The sequence below is a fragment of the Mustela erminea genome, chromosome 17 (genome assembly GCF_009829155.1).
Source record: "Mustela erminea isolate mMusErm1 chromosome 17, mMusErm1.Pri, whole genome shotgun sequence".
In the NCBI taxonomy this organism is placed as follows: domain Eukaryota; kingdom Metazoa; phylum Chordata; class Mammalia; order Carnivora; family Mustelidae; genus Mustela; species Mustela erminea.
The window spans coordinates 67,666,487-67,693,364 of NC_045630.1; the positions used below are offsets into that span (position 1 = coordinate 67,666,487).

Genomic DNA, 26,878 nt, shown 5'->3' on the forward strand with positions numbered 1-26,878 from the left:
GGCTGGATGTGGGGTTTGATCCCAGGACCCTGAGATCATGACCTGAGCCGAAGGCAGAGGCTTAAACCACTGAGCCATCCAGGTGTCCCTGGTTGTTTTTTTTTTTTTTTTAAGGTAAGAGAGACTTGGCTCAGTGTATTTGTTTCCCGTGACTACGACACACTGCCACAAACGTGGTGACTTGAAAATAAATGAATTTCTTCTCTTACGGCCCTGGAGATCATAGGTCTTAAACAGTGCTGGAAGGACTGCATCCTTTGGGGAGGTTCTAGGCAAGAATCTGTTTGTCTTTTCTAGCTTCCAGACGCAGCCTGGACTCTCCGGCCCATGGCCCCTTCCTCTGTCTCCAAAGCCAGCAACGCAGCACCTTCCACTCCTCCCACTCCCCCCCTCTCCCTCTCTCTGTCTCTCGGCTTCTGTTGTCACATCATCTCTCTGTCTAACTCTTAAAAGGTCTCCTGTCATTACAGCCAGTCCACTCAGATAATCTGGGACAATGCCCTCGTTTCAAAACCTTCAACTCAATCGTATCTGTAAAGTCCTTTCACTGTAGAAAGTAACACAGCCACATGTTCGGGGGACCAGGATGGGACATAAAGTCGGGTGACCGTCACACAGCCGACTACATACAGTATCTGCCGGGTGCATAGTAGGTGCCCAGCAATATTACCACGAATGGTAATACGAATATTCCTGTGCTGTGCCGAGAAAGAGCCGTCGGAGACATTACGAATGAGCGTGAGAGACTCAGAGGGAGAAAGCAAGAACCCTCGGGCCAGAAGGGTGTGCCCACACTGGAGAAGGACCGTGGATGGCATCATCATGGCTTCAGCCTGGCATGATGGTCGTGTGCGACATGCCAGCTTCCCCAGATCTCCCTTCTGATTTATTACTGTTTCCCCCAGCCCCAGCCCAGAGCTCCTGGCTCGGCCTCTTCTGCAAATCCGCATTCGATACGTGTTTGGGATGAATAAGTAAATGAATTGGTGGAAGGACAAATGTGCAAACTTAGCAGGCCGGGGGGCAAGGGGGACTGTGGGTTTAGGTGATGAGGACAGAGCAGCTTCTAGCCATGAAGGCTTCCTGCGGGAAGGCCCGTGTCCGCTGGGTCAAGGGCAGAGAGCTGGAGGAGCAGGAAGGGACTGCTGCAGGTGGACACAAGAGGTGGCACTTGGGAGTCAAGGGAGTGCTGGCCGGACCGAGGGAGCCAGGGGCGAGCAGAGGCCATCAGCAGCCCGCGGGTGAGCGTGCGCTGTTACCAGGTACATTAAGGACCATCTGGGCTTCCGAGAGATGTAAGAACAGAACCACAGTACAAAGAGCACTGGAGTAAGAAGAGCCCCAAGTTGGATTTTTTGTTTCTCTCAAGTTAAATGTCTGGTTCTGAACTGATTCCTGCGTGACTCAGAGCAAAGACTCACGCTCTTGAGCCTCAGGTGCCCGAGAGGACTGAGCAGGTGCAGCCCTTCACCCCGCAGCCGGGGTAAGGAGAGACAGAGGCGCTAAGGGGTTGCTGCTGCCGTCTCTGAGTTACCGCTTTCAATAAAACGATGTGGAAACACTAAGGATGTGTCTTCATGGAGGCTCCGAGAACGTTCTTTGCTCTCTTCCCTTTCAGAAGTTTAAAGTGCTCCACACATACACAACAACAACAGTGACAAAAACCTGAAGGCTCTCGGTCAGCAGGGCTTGGGACAGGCCGGAAGCTGGGAGGTGAGAAGGCTCAGGGGTCGTCAGGCTTTGCCGGAGAAGGAGAACGTGTAGGGGTGTGTGTGCGTGCGTGTGTGTGTGTGTGTGTGTGTGTGTGCGTGGATTGTGGGAACTGCCTCCCTCGATCAAGTAGGCAGTAACGTTTCCCGATCTGCCCTCTGCAGTGGGAGACCCAGGAGAGCTACTGCTGTCATTCAGTCCAAGTCCACAGGCCTGAGAACCGGCGTCGTGAATGCCCAAGGGCAGGAGATGATGGACGCCCCGGCTCCTGCAGACACCACAGAGATGGAGGCAGGTGGAAGTCTCCTCTGTAGCAGATAACGCTCCATGTGCAGCCACAGTGGGCTTCCTCATGGGAAGACCGGGATCAGACTGACTCACCACCCCATCCTGTTGGTCGGTGGAGAACCACGGGCCTCTCCTTTATGGGGTGAGCTTCCATAAAAGTCACGGGAAGGAGCGGACCCGGTGGATGCTCTCTCACCGGGGAGAGGGAGTGAAAGCCGGGATGCCAAGAGCCTACGAGTATTGGGAACAGGGTTTCTGCTCCAAGACAGAAGACCCCAGGAGTGCGGAAAAAGTGTCCCTCAGTACCACGTCCGAGGTCTTGTTCTCTCCTCGGGCATCCCGGGCCATTCAGAGATGCTGACCCAGCCAGTGGGAATCCCAGTGTGCTGCGCGTCAGTAGCGTTTCCCCCGGGGATGCTGGGGGCCCTTCACCACAACTCGGGGACTGAAGGGCCATTTGATCTGCACATCTCTGATGGTCGGTTCAGGGAGTGGTGAGTGGCTTGGCCATTTCCTGCAGCTCAGCTCCCAACCAGGGGGGTGAGGGAAACCGGCAGGCCCAGCGCTCCACCGGAACCTCTCAGGACCCGTCTAACAGGGGTACGGGGCAGCCGGTTAAACCACCACCCTGAGTGAAGCCACAGACTGGGAAATGAGAAGTAACAGACGGCGCAGCCCAGTCTGGCTGAGGAGTGGAGATGAGCCCAGTGCCTCTGAAACAAGGAGGCAGAAAAGACAGACTAGAGTACTGACGGGCAGGGCCTTCTTTTGCGGGGGATGAAGATATCCTCGTATTGGACTGCGATGACACTTGGACAGTCCTGTGAATGTACATAAAAACATTGAGCTCTGCACTAAGTGGGTGACTTGTAGTGAGTCATACTTCATTGAGGATGTCTAAAAAATAACAACACAACAGAGATGGTGTGCTTTAGTGGGTGGACTAGTGGAGGAGAGGCAGGGTCCCAGGCCTTCCCTTGTTGGCCCAGTGGGTGTGTGCCCTTGGTCACTCCCCTTTCTCGTGCCTCAGTTAGCTCCTCCGGTAGGTGAAGGACGTGGACATATGGTCTGCAGGGTTCCTGTATCCGTTTCCAGAGGCTGCTGTAGTAAGCGACCACGAGTGTGGTGACTGAAAACAACACAACTTTATTTTGTCCCGGTCCTGGAGGCCAGATGCCTGAAATCAGGGGCTGTGGTCCCTCCAGACACTCGGCAGGGAGAGTTCCTTGGCCTGTGGCTGCCTCTTTCGCTCTGTCTTCCCTTCTCCTTCTCGTCTGTGTGTCTGTCTCTCCCACAACTCCTTCCTCCTCTTTCTTACAAGAGCACATGTGGTGCTTGGGACCCACTACTATAACCTCTGCAGAGTGCCTCCTCTCGAGACGCTCAGCACAGTCACGTCTTCTGTGCATTAGGTAACATCCGCACGTTCCAGGGAGCTGGAGCTGGCAGATCTGGATCTGGCAGAGCTGGAGCTGGCAGAGCTGGAGCTGGAGATCTCCCGGGGCTGGGGATCCATTCACAACACTTTGAAAGTTCACAGTGCCTGGGCAGAACCAACCTGCCCTGCCTTGTCCCTCTTCCCTTCCCCCCCATTCACCCTAGCTCTTGTTTAAAAGAACCTTTTAACTGTAACATTGTAGCATTTGTATACAGTTGCACGGCTTGGAAGGTTATTAGGCATTTATAAGCTTGTTTCAGTCCCATGGAAACCTATAATCTTGCCTTACCACTATCATCGCATCCCTGAAGAGTAGATGGAGGCTCAGAGACATGACCTGACCGAGGTCACAAGCCCTGGAGAGCGAAGCCTGGGCTCCACCCTGAGTCCTCAAGCCACGCTCGTATGGCTCTCACTGCCCTCACCTGTCTGAATCCTGATGGGGCGTCAAGGTGTTCTGAGGCCCTGAGGGAGGAAATGCGTCAGGAGTGCATTCAGTTCTTCCAGTTCCTCCCGTGAAGCACAAACCCTGGATGTTTTATCGGAAAACAACGCAAGAAGTTTCCGGAAGGTGGGAAGGGGAAGACAGACTGACTGGGACCTTGGAACCTGAGGATGGACGTGGCAATGAGTTCCCTGAGTTTGCTTTTTGACTCCTACGTGCTAGATTGGGTGTTGGAGGAACGACCCAGGAATGCCCATGGGCACAAACAAAATAAAGTCTTGGGAAAAGCCTGCTTGTCTTTCTGTAGCCAAAAAACCAGGGGGAAGGCAACCCAACAAGACCTAAAACTTTTAGACAATAGTTGCCAATAGTTACTCTAGCCAAACACCATGGAAAACCTTGTGGCCCCACCCCCACCTCTAAGCAAAGCCCAAGGGGAATCCCAGGGCCCCACCCTTGCCCAGCTGGAATGAAATACCCTTCCCCATGCTCCACCCCAGGCTAGGGTAGTATCAGAGAAGACAGAGTGGGGATCCAGGACTTCCATTCCTGCCCAGAGACAATGAGCTCCCCATCCAGACATAGCAAAGTGGACTTCCCTGTCTTTGCCAAAGTGTCAGAGGAGGCCACCTTGGGGGTCTGAGATACCGTCTCCACCCAGCAGGGAGGCTTTACCTCTCTAACCCTGGGTTCATAAAGGAGGCTAAGCAGAGAACCCAGACCTTCACCACTGCCCGGCCTTAGTGAGGTGACCCTTCCCCACAACGGGCATGATGTCAGAGGAATCCTGCTAAAATAGAAGATTTAAATAAGATCCAGAGTTCCATAACACCTAGATGCCCAGCATACAATCAGAATCATCCATCACACCAAGAACCAGGAAAATCTCAAATTAAAAAAAAAAAAAAAAAAGATGCTAACACCAAGATGGGCAGATGTTCGAATTACCCGAAAAGGATATTAAAGAATCATAAAAATGCTTCAACAAGCAATTATGAATACACTTGAAACAAATAAAAAGTAGAAAATCTCAGTGAGGAAATTGATGATACAGAGGAGAACCAAATGGAAATTTTAGAACTGCAAAATAGAATTACCAAAGTAAAACACTGGGGACAGAGGAAAAGAATCTGTGAGCTCAAAGACGTAATAAGCTGAACAACAGTAAGTGGGGTCAACGCAACAGACCTTCCTTCTCCTCTTGTGTTCTGTAAATCATGTCTGTTGAAGCAAAGAGCATAACATGGCTGGAGGTCAACTTCAACATATATAGAAGAAATATTTAATAAAATTGTACTGCAAGAGGAGGAGGGTAGAGGAGCTTGATGAAGGTGGGTTTTCTGCAACGTCTCCAACTGGTAGGATGTGGACACCATTAGTCTTTCTATTGACAGAGTAATTCTGTGTCGTGATTTCAGTGGTGGCTACAGGAACCTGTGTGTATGATGAAAGACCATAGAACTACACGCGCATGTTTGTTCCAATGTCTGTTCACTGGTTTTGATTTTGTGCTATAGGTACACACGATTATCCATTGGGATACATGGGTTTTCTGTTATCTCTGCAACTTCCCATATGCCCCCAATTATTTCAGAATGAACAGGTCATGGTAAAAAGGGATTGAAGGGGCATCTTCGCAAGCAACTGGGAAGCCCTTTCCAATCTAGAGGCCGGACATGAAGGGAAGTGGGGCTCAGAGGATGGAGATCTCTGGACTAGAACCTTCAGTCCAGACCCTAGGCTCACCCTCAAGTGACATCACAAAGCCTCAGACGCCCCACCCCGCACCTGGAAGTCTTACCAATCAAGCCATCATCTGAGCACTGTATTTGTACTGGAAGCAGTTGTTCAACATCGCTGAGCAAACTTCCTTGCCCACTCAGTTGACATTCAAGGAAAATGGTGCCATGTGAGCAACAGGGTTGAATAGATGTACGACCGTAGCTCCACACCCAGTTCGAGGACATAACAGAGAGCCGCCTGGTTCTCTTGGTGTGTAGCCACTGGGGCAGTCTGCACAGACCACATAGCCCAGCTGTCTTCAAGAAGCCCATGTCTTCCTCACAACTCCCAACCTTCCTATGGGACAAGGGCACGCTCACCACCACCACATCTGATCCTGCTTACCTGGTGAAGGTTCTCTTCTTCTTGGCACTCCTGATGACGCTCGCCACTCTACTCATCCTGGTCTGGAAAGTAACCAAGGACAAAGGCAACACGTTCAGAGGGCCAGACCCAAGAAAGGAGGAAACTCTGCTGGCATGAACATGGACAGCCCCTGGCGAGGACTCCATTGAGGGGAAGACCTGGAGACTCAGGAGGCAGGGCCGTCCGGGAGCCTTCTCCGAGCCAGAGACTGAGGAAGAAGAGCTGCTCTGCCCCCCCAGGTCCCTCCGCCCCATGCCGGAGCACCCCCTGCCTTCCTTCCTCCCTCCTCCACTTCAGCTATAATTCACGCTCATCTTGCTGTTCTCTGGCTGGTCCCCGAGGCCGGGGTTGCACGTCTTCTCTCTGTGGATCTTCTCGACTGAAACTATAAATGGCTGTTGATTTCTGCATTAACAGAGGAAAGAAACAAACACGTGGAGGATGAAAAATTGATTACAAAGCCCAAGTTTTCGTTTCTGAATTGGGCATGTGTTGACTCTGGGATGTAGAAATCACTGGGAGCTCACAGCATCTCCGACACAAAATGATGCTATACCAGCAGTTCAGTTCCAGAAGATCCTTGACATAGGACAGCTCACCTACCCCCAAGTTCTAGGTAAAATGCTCCCTCCTTTTCACCTAATTCTGCAAATAAAAAAAGTATTGCCTCTCAAAAAGTGATCTGAAGCATCAAATACTTTTCTCTCCTATCTCCCATCCTCCAATTTTGTGAGTCGGCAAACTTTAAAAATATCCTATTCTAAAATAATGATTTCATTTCAAAATATCTTTTCTGAGGTTGGAATGAATTCCCTTTCCAAGTCAAATCCAAATTAAAGAGGCAGTATTTTGAGAATCCGTAGTCTCACTCAGGCTTGGGTTACCCTAAGGAGCATTTGACGGTTTGCTGGGAAAGAGTAATTTTTTGGAGGAACACGTCTATGTCCAACCCCACTGTTAACCCTTCCTCCTAGAAGCACCCCATCATGTGTCCCCTTGTCTCCGTCCACAGGCGCTTGACCCCAGGCAGTCGCAAGCCAAGAGCTCCTTCCTCAAAAGCTTTGCATTTTGCTTAGAATCATGGGACTGTGTTAGTTGGGACCATGTTGAGTCTCCTTGGAATCTGGGCTGTGTATTCTGCATCTCAACCATGGGCACCCATAGACTTCGACTGCAGCTGCAGAAGTTGAGGAGTTTGGTCATTCGGTGCTGAGGAGAGGCCAGAATTGCTGTGAGACCCACGGGGAGCCCCTCCTGGTCAGGGAGCGTTCCCACCTGCCTCCTCCAGTGGCTGATGGGGGTGTAGCGTTTGTCTCGTGGTTGATCAACTCCAGCGGAGACCCATCACAGCTGGCCAGCAATGGGACTGAAAGCTTCATGGCCAAGGAAGATGTACCCCTCTCTCCTTGGCAGCATGGGCCCCTTTCTCCAAGGCCAGCTGGCCTGCCTCTCCATCTGGTGACACACCCCTTCTCCATCCGACATGTCAGCTTGGGAGGGAGAGGACGGGGTGGGGTGTTGCCTCGAGTGTGCATGTTTTCCACACGTTGCTCGCGGAGAAGAAGCTCAGAGTCGGCAGCACAGTCCTCAGCACCCCAACACCAGCAGATCTTCCTCTCCTATCCTGCAGGCGCCTGAGTTCATCCATCGGATGTTTACTGAGCTCTTGCCACCAATCAGGTTCGGTCCTGGGTGCCGGGGCTACAAGAGGACGGGGCCCTGTCTTCTCTCTTCTGGAGCCTGTACAGCACAGTGAGAGATGGATGCCCACGAAGGGGTCACGTAGGTTAAGTGTAAACTGAGAGAGTGCTCTGGAAAAGAAGTGGGCGTTATGGGGGCAGGTACAGAGGCAGGTTTGGAAGAACCTGGCCCGAGCTGGAGAACGCGGGCAGGCTGAGGCTGCGGGACAGGCGGACGGTCCGCACGGCACAGGTACAGGCAGGCAGGCGTAGAGAGAGCAGAGAGACGGCAGGCACGAGAATACTGAAGAAGGAGAGCTGCGTCAGAGGTGGGAGTGGAATTCACAAAACCCCGGAGGGCAGGCCTCTGAGCCCTCCGAGGTTCCTTTGGTCAAAACCCATGTGCGTGAGTGACAGGCCACTTTCTGGGGCCCTAAGTCACCCTCCTCCCCACTCTTCATGTTCCCCAAATCTGTTTTACCGACAAACCAGCTGGGCTGCATGGCAAGCTTACGGCCACCCGATGGCAGCAAAGGGCCAGCAAACCCAGTCCTCGGGCCACACTGGGCCCAGGGACCCTCCCTTCCCCACTCAGAGCAGCAGAGACCCTAAGGGACTGCGACCATGTTCTCCACCACAGCGGGAATCTCTTTTCCTCAAGATCTCCTGGCTGGCGATTTCATCCTTTTTAAAACATGCTGTATAACAAGGATCAGTTATATGCTGGCTCTTAGCATACGGTGTATCTGTTCTGCCTAAGTACGCCGAGGACAGGACTCTGCCCCGCATACAGACCAGAGGGTGAAGCGCTGAGCTCAGAGAGGTTGCTCCTGCCCAAAGTCTCACAGCAGGGCCGGATTACCGCCCCCTCCGTGCACCCATCCGGGAGTAAGACACCGGGCCTGGAGGCAGCCCTTCTTTCCCTATCAGACGCTCCTGCTCTGAAATGTCACCAGCATGACAATGTGTGGTCTCTTGTGATGGGGGCAACTGTGTCCTCCTCGGCCTCTTCCACCTGCAGAGCGGTCTGTCTGCTGCCCCAGGCCCTGTGCCTGCAGGGACCAAACCTACAGATACCACAAACCCCATAAAGAGTTCAGAGGACAGCCATGAAAGGGTCTAGGATGCTGCTTCCTCCTCCAAGGAGCTGCCAGTCCCCATGTGGCTGAGGACCACCCTCGCGACAGTAACCATCCAGGCTGATTTCTGAGAAAGGCCAAGGATGGGTGCTAATGGGTTGCTCTAGGCATTCTGAAGCCTGAGAGACCCCTGTGGGCTGCATCAATTAGGGAGGGCTTCCTGAAGCAGGTGACATGTTAGGGTACCAGACAGGTCTTAGAAGCAGAAGGAAGCACGTGACATGCATGACAAGGGACAAGTAGGAGCTGCATGATACATGGAGGGACTCTGGGCAGTCAGGTCGAGAGAGAGCACCAGCGGTGTTAAAGGTCTTGAATGCCAGACGAGGGTTTCCACGCTGGACCCCTAGGAGCCAGGGAAGAGGGTCCACAAGGGGACGACAGGGCAGCTGCGGTGCAGTGACAGGAGCAGGAAGGGGCTAGGAGAGGGTCCTCGAAATGCCCACTGGACACTGACTCTTCCGTTCCCGGGCCTTCCCTCTTCCATGACGTCACGGATCCCGCTCCTTCCACCTGAAATGCCCTTCTGGGGAGGCTCTGCTCAGCAGTGTGTGAGCGGGGAGGGGGGGATTCCCAGCTTCACAGGGTCTGGGACCGCCGACTGCAGCCTGGTCCCCAGCCCCGCCACCCCCCTGTCCTGGGGACGGGAGGCTGAGTCCACGGCTGAACCTGGTGACAGCACGGGTGGGGGTGGGCAGAGGCTCCTCTTTCCTAGAAAAAGTATAGAACCCCGAGCTCTCTTCCCAAGAGAAGGAGGGTCACTGTTCCAGCCTCGTGGCCGGCCCAGGAGCTGCCCCAAGCTGGGTGAGGGAGGCTCAGAGCCAGAGGGCTCTGCGCCGTGGAAAAGTCCACCCTCATCTTACAGAGGAGCCCCTGATGCCCCGAGGGGTGGGTGGGGGGCCGGGATGTGGGGCAGGGGCCACTGAGGCAAGCCCGGGTGCCTCCCAGCTCCACAACCTCAAACGGGCTGGGCAGCCACATGCACATCAGTTAAGCCAGTGACTCTCTGAGTTCCATCCGGGGTGCCTGGGGGTCCCCCAAGACCCTTTCAGGACCTCCACAAGGTTGAAAATTACTTCCATACAAACATTACGATGTTATTTGCCTCTTTATATTTTTATATTTTTGTTTTTTTAAGTAAGCACTATACCTGACACAAGGCTAGAACTCAAGACCCTGAGATGGAGAGTCTCGTGCTCGTCCAACGGAGCCAGCCCGGTGCCCCTGGTCTCCTTTCTTCCTACCCTTCTTCCTCCCCGTCTCTCCGGGGCGCAGTGGTTTGCCCAACGCACCCAGTGTTACAGAGATTTACAAAAGCGATACTGTTCTTCTCTCAAAACGTTTTTCATGTTAACATGTAATAAGTTTAGTAATGTTATTTTTAAATGAATTAGTGCTTTTTGAAGTTTGTTGTTACTTTGTAATACGGCAGATATGGGTACATACAACCCGGGAAACGAAATCTCCTCCCGGGAGTTTCATAATTTTTTCGAGTGGACAGGGATCACGACCGCGAAGTCTAAGAACCGCAGATTTAAACTCTGCCTCTGTTTCCTTATCGGCAAAACGGACATCGCACTTACCTCATGGGATGGCGTGACCCCTCAGGTCAAGTGTAGAGTGTCTGCTCCGGGCGAGGACAGGTGTTGGGTTTCTTGAACCAGCACTCCGCCCAGCATCCCCTCAGGGCTGCCCGAGGCTGGCTGAGGTCTGGGGATGTAGCCTCGTGGGCTGGGAAGATGGTGAGCGGCTGGAAGCCGAGGCCACAGGCACAACATCCCGTCTGTGCCTGGGGCGGAACCCTCAGGCAAGGTCACGGTGCATGAATGACAATCCTACCAGACCGCCTGCTGGGACCCGTGAGAGCCCAGACGGTGTGCGCACCTGCCAGTCACACGCTCACCACCTGAGGGCAGCATCCCCTCGAGGAGGACCGCGGAGGGGGCCCAGGACACAGAACGAGCTCGTGGGGCTTCTCTGGAACAAGAAGTCGCTTCAGTTTCCCCCAAAGCCTGCTTTAGGAGCTGTGACATTTCCCAGCCTAAGGAAGTACAGGCGGCCGACTTAGCAGCAGGATGATCAACCAAGGATAAGGAAAACACCGCCAGGGAGTTCCAGAGACCAGTTGTCCTTCAAGTGAGAAGGACTCCGCTGTTGTCTTACCTCCCCAGGCCCTTTGCATCACTGCGCCCTTCGTGAGCCTGTCTTCACTGAGACGGAAGTGAGTCCCAGGAAGAGTCAGAAGGTTCCTGCGTCCACGCGATCACTGACGCTCTGTGTGAATGAGCCTTAGTTTCCTTATCTGTGCCCGTTTCAGAGGATTCCGAGACGTCAAGTAGGGAGATTCGAAGGATATTTGTCAAGTCCGAGGTGCTGTGGGCCCTTTAAGAATTAAACATCTCTGTGAGGAAATGCCAATTAGGTCAACCCCTTCATACGGGAGAGGGAGCTTCTGCAGGCTCTGCAGAAGACGGCGGCGCCTGCTGGCTTGGGTCTGAGAGGTGAGCCACGGAGGAGGGGCAGGTTCCGTGGACTCTGCGGGTCTCCTAGAATAAGAGCTCCGTCAGAACAAGACGGCTGCCGAGGACAGCCACACACACATGACCCGGGAAAACCTGTATTTTCCTGTTAAAAAGAACGAACAGCTGTACCCCACCTTCGTACTTATAGATGACCCCTGAGAACAGAGGGGAAGGAGCTCATTCTTGGTGCAGGAAAGAGGCTTGACGCAGGGAAGGAGCGCTCCAGGCCCCACAGCGAGTCAGGGGTGCATGCAGACCCTGGGGCCCCTCTGTGGGGTCCCGAAGCGGGGGTGAGGGAGCCCCTCCACCTCCACTCCCGTTAGCCAGCCTGCGCATGGAGAGCCAGCGGCTTCTGGCCCCCACTTCCTCCCCCCTTGTAAGTGCAGTGGCTTTTCCACATCCCGCTTGACAGCAAGCCACCCTCTCTCTCCAACTTGAAGGAGCCGCCCCCACGCCTCTGAGCCCAGTGCCCGCCGGCCGTCAAGCCCAAGCCCTCGCGAGCAGAGCCGTGTGCACCCACGAGCCACGTGGAGCCACACAGAGCCGTGCAGGTAAAGCAGATGCGCGCACGTGCAGTGTGGAGGGACGGGGTGGGGGGGCGGCCGGACAGAGAGGGCCGAGTTCTCCGCAGGGGAGGAGGGCGGAGGGCGGGGTGGGGGCCCAACGAGGTGAGACCGCCTGGAGCAGGGCCAGGGGCACCAGGAGCCGGAGCCCTGCTTCTGTCGCCCTTCCGGTGCTCAGGTGGCTTGTTCAGCCACCATGGTCCTTGGCTGCCGTGCTCAGAAGGACGCCCGTATGTTCCAGAAGGCCCTCGTGGGCAGACCCTCTGTGTCTCCATCTCTCCCTAAATTGCTCTTCATAATGCACACAGATGTTTTCAGCCAATTGCATCTCCTCTTAACCCGAGATGCCTGGGTAGGTTTTGGGGGCGGTGGTCCGGGGACTTGGGTGATGGGACGTATTTTCACCAGCTCTGAACGCATCCAGGATTTCTCCACCGCAAGCCCCGTACTGCCAACAGTACCTGGGGTCCTGTCACTGGTAGACACCCAGGTGCATCCGTAATCCACCTGCGGCCGCAGCCTCCGGAAACTTCCTTCTCCTCCTCCCGTCTCGCAGATTACGGCAGTTATGAGATCCGCTGCCAGATCTGGTCGTTGAATGTGTCGTTGAAGAGGGTGGTTGATTACTGGGTCGTGCGTTTGTTTGTTTTGATTCTTTCAGGAGTGGTTTGTCAGTAGAATTGGGTTCCTTTGCAAGCCCACATATCTCAGTTCACGCATTTGGCAACATTATGATGCGGGAGGCAAGGGCAGGCTGCCCCGAGATGGGCCGCTTTGGCGGATGGACTGTTCTGCGCTGCAACTGTGACCCTGCGGGGTCAAGAGAAAGTTTCACCCTTCCCTTAACTACACAGAAGAATCTGAACTGGGGGTCTTTCCCAGAATAAGGGTTACTAGCAGAAATGAATTTTATCTGAGTGACTGTTCTGCACGGCAGGGCAGACCTCTAATGACCGAACATCTGCTCTTCCCCGCACTGCCCTGTGAACTACCCTCCTTCCCTCGGAGGTCCCAGACCCCTGCCGCCTTCTCCTTAGTCTGGGATGACGTAGATACCTCATTTTTCCCCACGGTTTTTGGAATTTCCGTGTCTGTGTGGATTCCTCATATACATGCTATTAAATTTGATTTTCTCCCGTTAATCTGTCCCATGTCAGTTGGACTCTGAGTCTGGCTAGAAGGTCCTTGAAGGGGATGGGACAGTCTTGCTTCCCAACAGTGTGAAGGAATCCGTAGACTTCAGTGGACTGCCAGAAGGCTCTGGCTCTAAGCCCCCTGTGCACAGAGGGACGCGGCGGGGAGGCCGAAGGGGGAGACACGTCTTCTTGAGCTCCTACACGTCTCAAGACTTGCTTTCTCATTACACCCCCATGAGGATTTGGAGAGGAGCAGACCATGCGCACTTTAAAGAAGGAGGCACCAAAGCTCACCCAAGAAGTGTCCACCCCCTGCCCCTCTGGGGCTTCTCGTCCTCCCCACAGAGCCCGGTCTCAGGACGTGCAGAGCTGGGCTCTGGCGGGACACAACCAGCTGTGCCCTCCTCTCTACAGTGAGCAGAAACGCCGATTCAATGGGCTGTCTCATGGGGACTGGGGAAAGCACACATGTGCAGGGCCTCCCAGGGTCCTAGACCTTCTGGCTGGATCCTGGAAAGTGGCCCTCCTCGCTGTGGCAGACATGCACCCCGCGCCCAGCCTCTGGGGTTACGTTGCCATCCATGCAGGGAAGCGAGTCCTAACGCCTCCCCCCACCAGCAACCAGGAGCTCAGGCTGGAAGGAGGCAGTAGAGGTCCGGCGGGGACGTCTGGCGGATCCAGGCAGGTGGGCTGTCCAGGGTGGCCTGGCTGAGCGCCTGGGACGGAGGGCAAGAGCGCAGCCCCGTGTCTGTGCGTGCGGGATTCATTTTCCTGCGTGGTGGGGGGCGGCTGGGGCCTCCCCGCTGTACCTGACAGATAATTACGCCAAGATAAATGTCTGCCTTACCCTCTCCCGCTGTGTGTGCTGGGAGGGGTGCAGGCAGAGAGCTCAGGAGGGGAGGCCTGGCTGGTGGCCCCTTCCTCACCTACAAGCCTGGGGGTGGGAGAGGATACAAAGGGACCTGACTGCACAGCCAAGCTCTTGGACCCGGGAGCGGCCCTCCTCCGGGGTGACAGACAGGGACAGCCTCTCCCACGCAGGCCCCAACCTGGTGGCTCTGTGGGAGGCCAGAAGCCAGTCCCCCCACAACCCCGGGCTGTGGGGGCCAGACTCGAGGTTCTCTGCTGCACCCCTGAGCCTGGAGGAACCCGACGGTGCATGGCCCGGCTCCGGGAGCTGGTGGGAATCCCAGTCCCTTCTGGGGCTTCTCCCAGGCTCTACCCCATGCCTCCGCCTCATACCTCTTTGCCTCTTTCCTTCTCTTTCCGATTAAAACCTTTTCTATTGCGTGACAGGATTTTTGTAATGTTCCCAGGAGAAATATGGGAGGCAGTATATATAGGCTATGAACCTCCTACACTGTTTTTTTAAATTAAAATGGTAGTGGTTTTCACTGTAATCTTGAATTTATAATTATTTTATGTTGACCAGCATGGAAGCTAATAACAATAAATCAAACCAATAAACATATTAAGCTAGTTTCTTTTTTCTTTTTTTTTTTTTTTTTTTAAGAGAGAAACCGACTGTTCCGGCTGAGGGATGGTCCAGTCTCAGTTTTACATCCTCCTGGAGCCGGAGGAGAGCTTGATGCCCTCATCAGTACGGTGGGGAAGGACCACGCTCCCCAGAGGGTCTTCCCGGGCCCCTGGCGTGTCTGACCCCAGACATGACCTGGCCTGGCCCGTATCCTCAGAGAGCCCGACAGGAAGGTGCTGCGGCCCCACCCAGGCAGAGGGCATCCCCGCCTCCACCGAGGGGTCCGGGGAGCTGTGGTGAGGGGTTTCTGGGGTCCACAGCTCTGTCCTGGGCCGAGCCCTTCCTGGCCCCTCTCACAGCGGCTGTGTGGTGCACCTCAGCCTCCAGCAGGTTCTTCCCTCCGCGTCCTCGGACCCAGGGAGAGGAGCGGCTCCCCTCAGAGCCACCGTGAAAACACCTGCGGTGGGCGGTGTCAGCTGCCCTCCCCGGGCTGGTCTCACAGGGGCACCAAGCAGGTCCCCACCTGCACTCGGGCCACTGGCCTCTGCTTCTCAGAGCCATCTCCGTGGGCTCCGTCATTGTCCAACCTGCCCTCCCCTTCCGCCCTCCTTCCCCCATGGCTGGCTTCTGCTCACCCTCCTCTCTGCCTCTGCCTTTGGCCTGCTCCTTTGTTCTCTTTCCTGAGATCTGGAGCTGAGGAAAGGTTCCTCCTCCTTGTCAGGCCCATTCATCCTCCTGCCGCCTCCCGCCTGGCTGGCTCTGCGGGTATCACTCACCTCCGCCGGGTTTCCTGCCTTCCCTTGGCTCCTACCTCTTTTCCGGAGCAGTGGCTGGGCCCTGGCAGGTGCACCTAAGACCCCCTGGGCCTCAGCACCAACCCCGGTGCCCACCCTCGTACCCTGGCCCCTGCGTGTCCCCACCATGATACAGACCTCTCCGGGCACACACGCCCCACAAAGACTGCAGGGGCTCCAGCGTGTCCATGAGGAGCCCCCTTCCCATCCCAAGAAGAAGCGGGGCTGCCTTGACCGTGGGCTCACGCATTCTTGGGAGGAGGTGGCCCTATGTCATTGGGAATTTCCGCAAACCTCAGGAGACAGGGCTCTCCAATGTCAGAGGCTCAGAGGAGATGCAGGCAGGTCCAGGTCCCCACAACACACTGGCAGCTCATATCCTTGGGGGCCCCAGGCCACGGTCCCAGGTCAGGTCCTGGCCCAGGCACTTCTCTGGCTCTCCTTGCCCCCCTACTGGGCCCTTTGGGCTCCTCTCCTGCATCCCTCGCTCCCCAAGGACATTGCCTGAGGATTTCAGGACCCCCGACCCTTCACCGCCCCACCCCCGCACGCCTGCCGGCAGTTACATTTGTCCCCAGCCCCCATCTGCCTGCTGCTGTTGAGCACAGGACCCGGATCCCTCGCGCCGCCTCCTGCTCTCCCTGGCCACTCCTTGTTCCGTTCTGCGACTCACCGGCCACCTTGCATGGGGAGCCTCCCCGGATCCATGAGCACAGAGGACACGCCTCTGCCGGGGGCATTTTGGGATCGCGCCTACCCACACATGGTAACGCGTGTAGGACCTCTGAGTCCACCCAGGGGAGCCCCGTTACTTGACAGCGGGGAGAAGGAAGGCTCCAGCGGGGAGGACAGGCAACCCGAGCACACAGCTGACTTCCCGGAACAGAAGCAGCCTCAGCCCGCACTGCTACCCTCACACTGGGCCGGGCTGTGCGGACAGACACCTGGACGCACGTGCCACAGCCGTTGGCACAGGGCAGGGCAGGGGGGACCCCTGGGGATGCATGTGCATGGGGACCGCAGGGACAGACGCCTGCCTGTCGGATTCCCCCTGACTGTGTGCAGAAACTCCCCCCGCCCAGCCACAGTCCTCACCCCAAGGCGCTCACCCCAGGAGACCCCCGCCCGGCAGGGTCTGGACTTCACCAGGGATGCGCCTCTGGTGAGTGAGAGGGCTGTGGGCAAGCCCTCCGCTGCGGCAGGTGCCCACCTGGAAATGAGGGCAGGATCCCGGGGGTATCTTCCCACGGGCTTCGGGATGGAGGTTAGGGTCGGCGAAGAAACGGATCAGGAGGGAGAAGAAGGGACAGAGATGGCCTAGGGTAGGGTGGGAAGGAGTGAGCCAGAGTCCCGAGGCTGCGCCCCCGCAGTGAGGGATGGTGGCTGCCCGCCCTCCAGCCCTCCCACCCCACCCCGACCCAGCACTGAAAGGAGCGTCGTGGGAGAAGCCAGTAGGCTCAGGAACGAGGGGCAGGAGGACAGAGCGCGGTGGGGGAAAGGAAGCCGCAGGAGAGGAAGAGTGAAGGCCACAGAGGCCCCGGCCCCCTCCGTGCAGCCCCAGCCCTCACGCCCGCCCTGCCTGCCGCCACACTCCAGCACAGGCCATTACAGAGAACAAACTACCTTCTTGTCTCCGAGATGGGTCCCCGGGGCGGGAGGCAAATTGCCTGCCTCGTGCATAATAAACCAGGCGTGGAGAGGAGGCCGCAGCCAGGAGCCTGGAGCCCCTGCCAGAGCCTGGGTGCCTGCGGGGGCGGGGGCGGGGGCACTTCTGCCAGCCCAGGAGACCGGGCGGCGTGTCCCCGTCCCCACACCCAGGCCCCCCCACCAGAAGCTGGGTGACTGCAGCTTATTCCAGGAACACCACAGCAAGCGCTGGGAACCTGCCTGCAAAGCAAAGCCTTCCTTCCCCAGGAGAAAGTGGGCAGAGCCTCTCTCATCCTGCCCGTCCCTGCTCAGAGGTTACCTTGTCCTCGCTTTGAACCCTCAACAGTTACGAGGAACGGCTTTCTCTCCCTGCTAAAGCAGCTCTGTGTTCAGAGTCCGAGGGTCTCGAGACCACCCCGCAGGTCCGAGGGTTTGCAGACAGGTACGTCTCTGCTCTTGGATGGCACATCCCCAAAGGACAGAAACCGTCGTGTACGTGTCTCCACACCTCCAGAGACTTGGCATAGAGTCCCGGGCTGAAGGGCTGAGTGTTTAAACAATGAAACCGGATGCCTGGGTCGCTAGTCCGTCACATGTCCTTCCCTCCACTCACGGCCGACTTCCCACCTCTCCTGCTCTCCCGGGGCCGAGGGGCTACCTGGGGGGAGGGGCTACGCTCAGGTGCTCTCCCTTGGGAGGGAGGCTGGCCACCCTCAGACGCTGTGCAGGAAGACGACCCTGATGGGGGAGAGGAGGGTGTACCGAGCCCAGTCCCTGCCCGCAATGGGCTTCCAGTCTCCTGACAGAGAAAGAGAAAGAGAAAGAGAGACAGCAGCCAGCACGCCACGTGCACAGAAAGAGAAAAGCAGGGAGCCCCAAGCTTTTCTCGCGATAAGACAATGGCCACGAGAGTGCCTGGGACCCTGAGCACAGGGAAGGATCACCTGCGCAGAGCCCGTCATTAGACGCAGCAGGCGGGGAGAACCTCTTCAGGGAGGAGGCCAAGCCCAGTAACGGGACTTTACGGCGAGGAGGAGTCAGCGAGGGAAAGATAAAGGGAGAGGGACACTGTTTTGAGGAGAGGACCACCTGTTCCAAGGAGGCAAGAAATGGGGCGTGCCTCATCCCCAGAAACCGAGAGCAGACTCACAGGTGACATCCTTAAACCCCGGAAAGGGACTCGGGAAGCCGTGAGACTGGACAGAGCGGGGTCAGGTCAGGGAGGCCCTTCACCCAGTTGTTAAAGGGCTTAATTTTGTCCCGACCTCGACGGGGAGCTGTGGAATGACTTCAGGGATGAACGTATCGCATCAGATTTGCATTTTGGAAGGATTATTCCCGCATAATGGTCAAGTACGGTTTAGACGGGGTCAGGCTGGAGACGGGAAGATTGCGTCGGAGGCTGTCCCGCTCAGACAGGCAGGAGTGGAGAAAGCCAAAAACCTGTGCAGAGTCTTGGAAGGGAGAGGAGAAGCCGGCTGGAGCGTGTGCGGGGAGGGCAGAGTCAGCAGGTCCGGGTGGCGGATCCGGGAGGGTGAGGAAGGGCTGGGAGCCAGACACGGGGCTCGATCCCAGGACCCTGAGATCACGACCTGAGCCGAAGGCAGACGCTTCACCGACGGAGCCCCCAGGAGCCCCGATATTCATTTCTCACAGATGAAAGAGGTGAAGGTGTCCTTGGGGCACGTCAGCACTGCTGGCAGACCTCAGGTCCCGGACTCAGACCCTGCAAGCAGCCCCTGGGCCTGAGCTCAAGCACGAGACTTTTCTCCACCGTCCTCCAGAATGCCAGTGTTTCTACACACGCCTTCAGGTTCTTTCCCCTGCAAGATTTTAAATCTGGGAGGCACCTGTGCCCCGGGGCCGGGGTCCATGTCCTCCCGTGAGAACGGGGCGTACCTGAGCAATGAGGTCTCAGCCTCTTTCTCTAGCCTGGGGAAGGGCCGCCCTCTCAAAGGGGCATCTGGGATGCCAGCTACTTTTCATGGCATGGAGCCAGGACCAAAGGGACAGGCATCAAAAAAATGGTTTTAATAACTGAAGAGACTGTTAATAGCCTTTAGGTTATTAGAAGGGGAGCTGGAGCCCCAGGGGCTCTGAGGCCAGAGCTTCCGGGGCTCGTGTGCGAGGCGCGTCGCTGGGCCTCCGCCGGGTGTTGCGTGGAGGACAGGTGTCCCCTTAAAGGTGTGGCTCCAGGGGCCCATTCCTCTGAACGCTGCACACAATCACACGTATGAGATGCCTGGCATTTTACTCAATATACAGTAACTTCTTCCCCTCCTGAAGCATCCCCAGACTCTCGGAGGTGTCTCTGAAGGAAGGGGTCCAGCATTTCACTCGGAGACAGGACATCCCTGAGAGCAAGGAGGTCAGTCATGGGAAGTGACGAAGGCTGGCAAGAGGTAGACGGGCGGCCAAGGTGGGGCCCGGGGGACCCGAGGAGTGTGGACTGTATCCTGCACGTCGTGAAGCCGTGAGGTCCGAAGCAAGGGAGTGACGGGGGGTCATTTACACTTCGAGAGGCTTCCTTCGGTTGTGTGATTTTGGTGGGAGTCCAGATTTCTGGCCTTGGTGGTAGAATGAAGATCGGGGGCTTTTTCAGGCGGTAACAACTCCTCAGAGAACGGGTGCTGCGGAGGACAGTTTCTGGGGCACAAAGTAGGGAAGCAGGGAAACCGCTTAGCCACTGCAGGGGTTGGGCCGCCCTGAGGGGCCTCTGGGCGAGGAAGGGCGGTGGAGGCGGCGGTGGGACTTGGGACACATGCTCATTTAATACTGTGCTAGCTCTCCCTTCAGCGAAGGAAGGGGGTCGTTATCCCCCCTTCAGGGATAAGAACACTGAGTTTCAGGGCGCCTGGGTGGCTCAGTGGGTGAAGCCTCTGCCTTTGTCTCAGGTCACGATCTCAGGGTCCTGGGATGGAGCCCCACATCTGGGCTCTCTGCTCAGCAGGGAGCCTGCTTCCTCCTCTCTCTCTGCCTCTTCTCCTCTGCTCGCTCTTTCTTTCTCTCAAATAAATAAATAAAATCTTGGAAGGCAGGCAGGAAGGTGGGGGGAGGAAAAGAAAACGGAGACTCGGGAAGTTCGGTAACTTGTCCAAGGTTGCATGACTAGGCGGCGGAGGTTGCTCTAGAATCCTTGATTCCTGAAGCTCAGAGCAGGGAGCACAGATGGGATCCTGGCAGCCGGGTCTGGGACCGTGTGATGCCAGCACCCTATTAAAGTGTTCCACAGAGACCCACAGCCCAGAGCACTCCAGGTCTCTGGACAGCCCAGAGAACCGAGGCTGTGGTGCTGGGCTCAGCTGCGGCAGCCCTCTTACTCCGTGTCCCCCGGGGTTTCTGTCTGAGAATCTGGAACGTCCTCCTGCTGCAGTGGGCAGCGGCTCTCAGGGCGCTGGGGAGGGGAAGCGGCCCCCTTCCCTCCTGGGGAAGAGCCAGAAGACAGCATATTCACTGAAAGTGAGCAAGTGAAGGAACCAGAGAACCCTGGCGGGGCTGGGGGGACCCTCCTTGATTAGTGGGGTGCAACGGGAAACACTGCCTTCCTACGATTGTTCAGAACTCACTCTGCGGGCAGGGCGTGGGAGAGGAGGGGACTGGGGAACCCTGTCGCAAGAGAGAGGTTTGCAGAATCAGAAATGTTGAACTCCGGGAAGAGGTGTCTCGGGAAGAGACATGACGTCATGGCAACAGCTACGGCTCCATATCAAACGGGCCGGTGGGGAAGGGGGCTGGGCCCCCAGACAGCGGCGCCCTGAAGGCTGGACTGTAGCCACCGTGTAAACTGCAGAGAGGCGCGTTGACGCTGCACAGAAAGAAGAAACGACTTCCAATTAATCCTGCCAAAATAATAGAAAACCCTGTTTTCTATAGTGGTGATAATAAATTAGCAATACTGCACGTTTACATCTATTAGGCTGAACCGTATAAAATGCTGATGTTCAACCATTCCTGACCTAGAAAAACAGTCGTTTCATATGGCTTGACTTACTACATTTTCCCATCTCGGAATAATTCCCCAAGTCCTGTTTCATGGCCTGCGAGTCCTCCCAAGATCTGTCCCAGCCGCCTTTCCAACAGGATATGCTGCCACTCTCAGGACGCCCACAGCAGGCTCCTGGCTGGGTCTTGAACCCCCAAATCTCCTTTCTGTTCCAGGGTCTTTGCAAATGCTGTTCCCTCTGCCTAGCGTATTCTTTCCCCAAGCTTACCCTTCCTCTTCTCTCATTGGCCACGTCCCTCCTCCCGGCGTCCCTGCCTCCCCTCCACCTGCCGCTGTCCATCCCTGTCCTGTGAGGGCAGGCACCCCGTTGCCCCACAGCACCCCCAGGGTCTGGAGTAATACCAGACACGTGGTAAATGTTCAATAAATGTTTTTGGCATGAATGACGGAATGACTTCTTAACCAATAAGCAAACCGAGGCCTGGAAGGGTCAAATGATCTTTCCCAAAGGCTCAGAGCCCGTGTCTGGAGAAGCCAGAGGGAGGTCTCAGCGTTCGGGTCCCCAAGGCCAGACTCTGTAAAAAGTCAACCCGTTTTCCAGGCTCAATGGTCTTGATGCAGAGCCTTTCTCTGAGACCAAGCAGGGGCTCCTGCTTCAGGTCCCTAGTGGAACCAGGTGCCCCAGAGGTACCCTCGACTCCTGAGTGTGTGACCCATGGGGCCACATGCTTCAGAGAAGGTTCTGAGAAGGACAAAGTGTTGACCACCTCCCGGAGTCGCGCGGCTGGGGTCCCGGACCAGGAGTGTGGGCTCGATGCTGCCTGAAAAGAAGAAGTCCCAAGCGGTGTCTCTTTTGGGAAGCTGGAGCATTTATCTGAGCCTCCAAATACGAAATATTCCTCAGTTTGCAAATGAATGCAGGATGTGTTTACAGAGCGACCACCAGGAGAGCAGCATTATGTGGAGAGGAACAAAAAGACAAAGCTGCCCGTTCAGTTGTGGGAGCTGATGGCTCTGCTCTCCCCGGGAGGCTGCCTGTGCGCGGCTGATGACAGTGAGTAAGGGAATGGAAGACTGAGGAAAGTGATCCTTTCCTCCCCGGGGTCCGGCTTTGCAAACAGCTGATCTTTTGGTTTCAGAACCCCGGGGCCGGCCGGACGGGCTCTGCCAGGCACGTTCCCTGCCATCAGGACACTGCGAGAGACAGTATCCAACACGCGTTGGGGGGGGGGGAGCTGAGGGACGTTGGTGGCAGCAAGGTGTGTGGCTGGATGTTCCTGAGCGGGGGTGGGGTGGGGATGGGACCCCGCTGTGTCAGGACCAAGGCAATCGAGGTGCAGAGGGTGTTGTGCATCTCGCCACACTGACTGCTCACAACATTTTGCAAAGAAAAGGAGCTCAGAAAGTGTGCTGGCCTGCAGGGGGACGGGGGCGGCACTGCTGGGGGGCCACTGGTGACCGCTCACGATGTCCCTAAGGAAAGGGGCACAGACATCTCCTGGGGCAGCTGCCCACTGCTCCCCTCTCTCCAGGCTAACCAAAGCTACCGTTTGCTGAATAGTCATGTGCTGGGAACGCTGCTAGGCACTTTGTGGTGGATGGGAGCCGTTGTCTGTGCGTGTCACCGAGCAGAAGAGCAGGATGTAGGGACCTGAGGTCAGGCAGGAGGAAGCAGAGAAGGTCTGCATTAATCAGGATGGGCCATGTCGTGTCTCACTAACAAGCATCTCCACACTTTCCTGATCTTAACACAACAAAGACACATGTCCCCCGTAAACTCCACGTTCATCATGGCCTCGGGGAGTCACCCAGGGACCCAGGCGGAGAGGGACCCACCATCAAGAAGCCGCACCATCTGGAATAAATGAGCTCTTGTTGCCAGACAGGCAGAGGAAGAGCCGGAGGGTCTCACACTAGCAATTAAGTGCTTTGGTCTGGAAGTGACATGTCACTTCTGTTTGTAGCGCACTGGCCCGAATGAGTCGGGCTGACCTCCTCCAGCAGTCGGGGGCTCGGGGAGACTCCATGTCCGTGGCTGTTGGCAACGTCCAGCCTTGGGCAAACTCATGTGAGCGCCCCTGCGTGGAGTCCCCACGCTGTCCTGCTTCATGAGACACTGCGTCCTCGAGGTGCTGTCCCCACTCGGTGCCTGTGAGCACAGGGCTGCTGGCTTTCCCCTCCTGCTCCCCATCCACGTCCCTCCAGCCCACACGGAGCCACAGAATGCCAGGCCCTCTTTCGGCCGCTGAGGGTACTGAAATAGAGCATACACGGTCCCTGTGTTCGAGCAGCTTTACTTTAAGAGGACAGTGCGAACGTGTCCCACACATAACCCTGCCATCGGAGCAGACAGCTGCGAGTGAGTCAGCCCCATACAGCCCACCTGTCCCAGGACCTCCCAGACGGAGCGAAGGGGAATCAGTAATGAGTCCGGCAAGGCTTCCAGGATGAGGGCCTTTGGGCTGGGTCCCCAAGATGAGTACGATCTGGAAGTGAGGAGGATAAAGGGCAGGCTGGCGCATTCCAGGCAGACAAGGAGACCAGGGGCCTCAGCGCAGAGGCAGGGGGAGCAGGGTACGTCCCCAGGGCAGCACTCCATCTAACAGCAAGAACACTGGGGGAGTCACAGGGAGAGCTGAGTGAGCCCGTCCTCTGGGAAGATGTCTTGTCGTAGATCAGTGGGGACCCTGAACTTGACATACGGGTGAGGAAGGGCAGACAGGAGGCTGTTTGTGCCTCGGGCCAGAGCTCACCAAGGCAGAGGACTTCACAAGGAGGGGGCAGCTTTCCAAGCTCGGCAGAGCTTGGCGATTACCACTTGTGCTCAAGCTGGGGTGACTTCAGGGAGTGGCTGGGGTCCCCCGTCACAGGCAGAGGCCTCGCACGTGGGACAAGCTCCCGTGGCCTTTCTTGTGTCAGGAGCAGAGTGGAGCCCTCTACAGCTCACAGGCTTGTCCCCAGGACCCTGCCGGCCCATGCTGGGCTCTGAGGATGCACAGAGGAGGCGGGTGTGCGGACCCAGCCCACAGCAAGCAGCCGCCGCTCACGGCTCTGCCCGGCGGACTCACCTGCGTCTCCGAGTTTGCTGCTTCTCCTCTGCTTTTCTGCTTACTCTGCTCCGTTTGCTTCTGCCCCCACCCATCAGGCCAGGTTTTACCTGCCACAGTTCAGCTTACCTGGCTCCAGCCCCCTGCCCCACCCGAACCTGGGTCTCCCATGCCCACCCAGGAGGGACTTGCCTCCAGCCACCGACGGGCTCGGGTCCTGGACACGGCGTCTCCCCACGGCTCGCAGGGCTCCAGCCTCTCTGGCGGTGGGGCCTCTGACTGGGACCTCCCACCGTCTCGGAAACGGGTAGCATTACCTCTCAAGTGTTTTCAGCTCCCCCATCCCTACCTCTGTCTCTGGCTGTGTCCTGTGTCCCTTGCACACAGAAAGGCTCCCGTGGACCAGCTTCCGTTTGCTCGGTGGTCACATAGGTGATGCAAACAAGAAAACCTTGTATCTCTCTGATGATTTATAGCTTTCAAAACACAGGATCTGAAAACAGCCCTCCCCTCCCCACCCCCGGTGATCCTCAAACAGTCCTAGGACATGACCAAAGAGAAATCCCTGCAGAGGCCACTAGACCCCAGGCCTCCCAGGTTCTCAGCGGGATGGCCCGAGCGGGCCTCCGCGGCCCGGGCTCCCCTCTCCTCCCTCAGAGCCAGAAGGCCACGGGCTTGGGAAATCTGCTGTTGACCCAAACCTCTACCTCTTAATAAATGGAACCCATCTGGCTCCCACCCTCTCCCAGTTCCTTCGGGATCTGGACCCCAGGTTCAGTCGCCCCCTGACCTGCCCCATCATCGGTTTTGGCCCCAGAGTTCCGGGTGCGTGTTCCCGTGGCGGGCCCTCCCGCTGTTTGTCTGTCCTCTCCCAGGTGCCAGCTTCTGTCCCTCAGGGCCCAGGACAGCCACAGATATAAGTAACTGCCCGAAGGACCACACAGATGCTCTCTGCAATGTCTGCCCCAAAGTCCAATTGTCTTCCCCAAATGTGACCATTTCACCCCATATCAGGCAATCTTTTAAGCAAGAACTACTCATGCCTTCAATAACACAAAACATGGTACTTTTTAAAACATTTATATTTATATATATAAAAAAATTAAATATATATAATATATAGTGTGTTTGAGACTAAAAATATAGTACATAATATTTAAAAAAAAGGAAAATGAAAACAGGCAGAATAGGAAAAGGCGTGAGGACACACAGACACACATTGCTAAAAACCTACGACGGTTGTTCTAACAAAAATAATATTTTTTTCTCTTAATTGTCATCATGGACCCATTTATTATTGGGGTTTGGGAGCAGAAAACTCAACCGCAGCCCAGAGTGGAGGCTGTGACCCCAAGGGTGGTCGGGGCGGAGAGCGTGACCACCGGGCCGGGAGCTGGGGGATGTTCCCGGGGCAGCATCTGGTCTCCAGAAACAAGTAGAAGGCCCTGCGGCCTGCCAACCCTCGAAAAGGCCCGTGGTTGTGGCCCAAGAACAGCCAGGGGCGGGACAGGAGGCCGGCGGGAGCGGGATGGTTCTACGATTATTATTATTATTATTATTCCTGTTATTATTTGTAAGGGCAGCTCGTACCAGAGCCACCCATATGGCCTGTGACTTCTGCGCAGCCTTCTCCAGGGACGGGGCCTGGAGCTCCCTCACAGTGACGCAAGGAAACGGGAACCTCCCCCAGCGCCCCGGTTCCGGACTCTCCCCGGCCGCCTGGAGGCAGGAGGAGGCCAGGCGGATGGAGGCTGGCCTCCAGGAGAGGCAGATACTGGGGGGCGGGGAAGGCAGGGACCAAGGAGGGGGGTATTTAAATACTAGTTTCCTAGCCTCTTCACAAAAACAGATGCCTTTCCAAATCACATCCCTCGGGCTGTGGAGTGTCTGCTGACCACCTCTTCACTGGTCCTGCCAGAGGCAGGGGCTTCACGAACGCCTTCCGGGTGACTCCCTAACACGAGGCACAGGGCAGCGACCCGCCAGGGATGCCCAGCACTGGAGTGGTAGGGAAGCCTGGGTTTCCGAGGTCGTGGCGGCCCAGGAGAGCAGCCCTGTGGACGGAAGGGTCCACCCAGCCAAGTGAGGCCGCGACTGAGCCGTTTCAGTCCAAGCGGGGTCTTGACTTTGATGGGCTTTTCTTCCGACCTGAATGGCCCAGCACTGCTGCCTGCACGGGTCAGGTGGGCTGAGGGACCATTCGGTTCCATTCTAAGGAGCCCAGAGCCTGTGGTGCCCCACAGAGCGTGGGAGGAAAAGGGGCTCCGGGGCAGGGCCCGCCCTCAGAGCGATGGGCTTGCAGGTGGGGGGTCAAGCTGACCCTGTCCACCGCGGGCATGGCGTTCTGGGGAGCACCGCCGCCGTCCCTGGTGGCCCCCCTTCCTGGACCCCACAAGGACTCTGGGGCTGGGCTTCGAGGGATGCAGGAATCAGGACGCAGTCTGAGCCCGCAGGAGCTCACCCGCAATCACCAGAGTCACCTGCTCTCCCCTGTTCCCTCTACCAGCGGCCTCACAGAAGGGTCAGCCTTGCTCACGCTCACTACCTGGCTCGAGACACCCTGGCCGGCAGGTTCGCCTCCTCGGCGAGAGGACAGGGCGGAAGGTGGCTGCCCCGACTCCCCCCGGCCCCCTGCTCGAAGCCGCCCGGAACCAGGGCACCCTGGAGGACTCCCCACGCCCCGCCCGGGCCACAGACGCCTTTGCCAACCCCGCAGAATTCCGAGAGGGCTCCCGTCGAAAGCGACTACTCCCACTGGTCAGAGGACAAGCCCACAGCCATCTCACGGAGGCCGAGGGTGAGCGCCGTCGCCGTTCCGCATCCAGCACACCCTGCGGGAAACCCGCTTGCAACACCTGTGACAAGAGGCCCACAGCGCAAGCTTTCCTCAAGAGAGAACCTT

The 26,878-nt window shown here is 56.8% G+C and overlaps 1 protein-coding gene and 1 long non-coding RNA gene across 4 annotated transcripts in view; one reads left to right on the forward strand and one right to left on the reverse strand.

Moving 5' to 3' along the window:
- Nucleotides 1–1,798: 1,798 nt before the first annotated feature.
- LOC116575725 lies at nucleotides 1,799–14,912 on the forward strand. Its single transcript, XR_004279926.1, has 3 exons — nucleotides 1,799–3,219; nucleotides 4,817–4,818; nucleotides 14,883–14,912. It is a non-coding gene; the product is annotated as an uncharacterized LOC116575725 (long non-coding RNA).
- A 10,624-nt stretch (nucleotides 14,913–25,536) lies between these two features.
- KIRREL1 (kirre like nephrin family adhesion molecule 1) overlaps nucleotides 25,537–26,878 on the reverse strand; it is an 86,732-nt gene continuing 85,390 nt past the window's right edge. For all 3 annotated transcript variants that reach the window (XM_032317443.1, XM_032317442.1, XM_032317444.1), the window contains one exon: nucleotides 25,537–26,875. The gene's annotated coding sequence lies outside the window, so the exon portion shown is untranslated. The remainder of the gene's footprint in view (nucleotides 26,876–26,878) is intronic.